The sequence below is a fragment of the Belonocnema kinseyi genome, chromosome 2 (genome assembly GCF_010883055.1).
Source record: "Belonocnema kinseyi isolate 2016_QV_RU_SX_M_011 chromosome 2, B_treatae_v1, whole genome shotgun sequence".
In the NCBI taxonomy this organism is placed as follows: Eukaryota; Metazoa; Arthropoda; class Insecta; order Hymenoptera; family Cynipidae; genus Belonocnema; species Belonocnema kinseyi.
In genome coordinates this window covers 107,805,119-107,807,773 of record NC_046658.1, presented here as the reverse complement: position 1 = coordinate 107,807,773, position 2,655 = coordinate 107,805,119, and positions in this window count along the sequence as shown.

The following is a 2,655-nucleotide window of genomic DNA, read 5'->3' as shown; positions in this document are numbered from 1 at the left end:
AAAATTCTATGTCTTAATTGTGGGTCAATATCTGACTAAAAGTAAGGCGATGAGATTTTAGTTGCGTATACTATACTTTCTTAATCACCAATAAATATTATATGTTAAAATATTTCTGTTAGCTTTGCAAAATTTTAATGTCAGTTTGAAACTATTTTGCTTATTGTAATAGAAAAAGAATAATCTACATGACTGAAGTTTATTGAATGTATACAGAATGATTTTTTAAAACTTGGAACTTTTAAATATCTCGAAAAATATGCACTCTATGAAAAAATGTAATGAATAAACATTTAATCACTCTGAGGCGTACATACACAGATGTTAAAATCGGTTCCCCTACACCGCCCCCTTAGGATGGGGGTGGGGGAAAGTTCGAAATCTTAAATGGGAACCCCTATTTTGTATTGCATACTCGGATTCTTTGGTTGAAAATGCATATGATTTGTCTAAATCATTTTTCTGGTTTCGTGATAGATGGCGCTGTAATAGACGAAATTCAATTTTTCTTCATTTTACTGTTACTGAGAATGCACGCTTACGAATCTGCAATACATTGACAAGAAAAAATTCACCATTTTCATTGTGACATGACTGACCACGGAACATAGGTAGAACCTCCTTCTTTTTGAAGTCAATTAAAAATAAGAACAGTTGAGCTTCGCATCTCTTTGTCAATTATTATTTTAAAAAGCATGCCAAAACGTATGTCCGTTCTTGAGAAGTAATTATTAAGTAATACGTTTACATTAACAGTGTTTTTCTGAATATTCCTAAATTTCAGCTCTGGCATTATTGTAGATGGAGGTCAGCGGAGGCTATCGAAACATTACGAAAGTGTTTATTTTTTTCTTTTCTTAAATACAGTGAATTAGAAAAATACATTTAAGACAAATTGTATTTCAGCTATATCAAAGATTATTCAGAATACTACTTTACAATGGAGTATCTAACCGTACGAGAAAAAATTTAAATGGTTCTGGTGTATGAAGAAGCTGGAAGAAATCTTTATAATGCTGTCAATCTCTACGCTCAGCGTTTTTCAAATAGAATTGTGTCACGTGCTCATTTTATCGTACTATTATAAAATTTACTACCGATGGAAGTGTTCAACCTAAGAAAAAGACCCGTACAACAACAGTCGCTGGAGAAAATAATGAAATTGCTGTATCAGCTACAATGGACAATAATCCTCACGTTAGTAGTAGTAGTAAATTTCATCCGTATCATGTCTCTTTACATCAAAAATTTCATGGAGTTGATTTCCAAAATCGGGTAGCTTTTTGTCAGTGGGCACGTGAACAAATACAACAAAATCTTAACTTTTTTCGATATGTATTATTCTCTGACGAGTCGTCTTTTACGAACCATGGAACAGTTAATCGACACAACATGCACTACTTGAGTATGGAAAATCCGCAGTGGCTTTGTGAAGTCGAACACCAGCGTCCATGGACTGTCAACGTATGGTAAGGAATAATTGGCAACAAACTGATCGGTCCCCGGATTATCGAAGACAGAAGTCTATCAAGCTAGCACCTCCACAAACGAAACTCCCAAATTTCTTTATGTCAGAATTTTGGGCTTTTTTTGGGATTTTTTGGGCTGTCTTGCCGAGTTTTGGGCTCCGCTACTTTTTGTGAAAATTCAAATTTTGAGTGGAGGTGCTGACTTCAATCAAGCCAGCACCTCCACTATATAAAAATTGAAAGAAAAGAAAAAATCAAACACGTCAGAATTTTGGGCTTTTTTTGGGCTATTAAACGCACCAACAACCAATTTCCAAAAACAACCCCTACAAGATACAAAACCACCCCCTATGTAAAAAATAAAATTCGGAAAAAACAAAAAACACCAGAATTTCGGGCTTATTTTGGGCTCTATAATGAATGAAACAATTTTTTAAAACTACTCCCATTTTCAAAAAACCGACCCTTTGCAAAAAATAAAATTTGCAAAATCCAAAATGCACTAGATTTTTGGCTCAGTTTAGACTCTCAAATGCACTTAACATTATATTAGAAAAACCACCCCTGTGTAAAAAGACGTCAACCTAATAATAAAAACTTATACCTTGATGTTGGCATTTTTAAACAGCCCAAAAATCAGACTCCATTTGAACCGTAAAATTCGAAAAATATCAGAGACTATAGTAACACTGTAATATTCCGAAAAAGATTGGTTTGCACAAAATTATGTTTGATTGTTAAAAAGGGACTGTTTTTTAACGTCAAGTGTTGGGGACCAAAAATTGGAGTAGGTATTTTTAAGAAGCCCAATAATCATAAACTCTACTGACACTGGAAAATTCTCAAAAATATTAATTTTTGACAAAGTCATACATACATGGTAGAGAAGGGTTGGTTTAATAAGTTAAGGGTTGAAACCCAAAAATCGGAGTGGATATTTTCGAGAAGCCCAAAAATCAGAGACTACTTTAACACTAGAAAATTCTCAAAAATATTATTTTTTGACAAAGTCATATATACGTGGTAGAGAAGGGTTGATTTTATAAGTTAAGGGTTGAAGCCCAAAAATCGAAGTAGATATTTTGGAGGAGCCCAAAAATCAGAGACTACATTGACACTAGAAAATTCTCAAAAATATTAATTTTTGACAAAGTCAAACATACGTGATAGAGAAGGGTTGATTTTA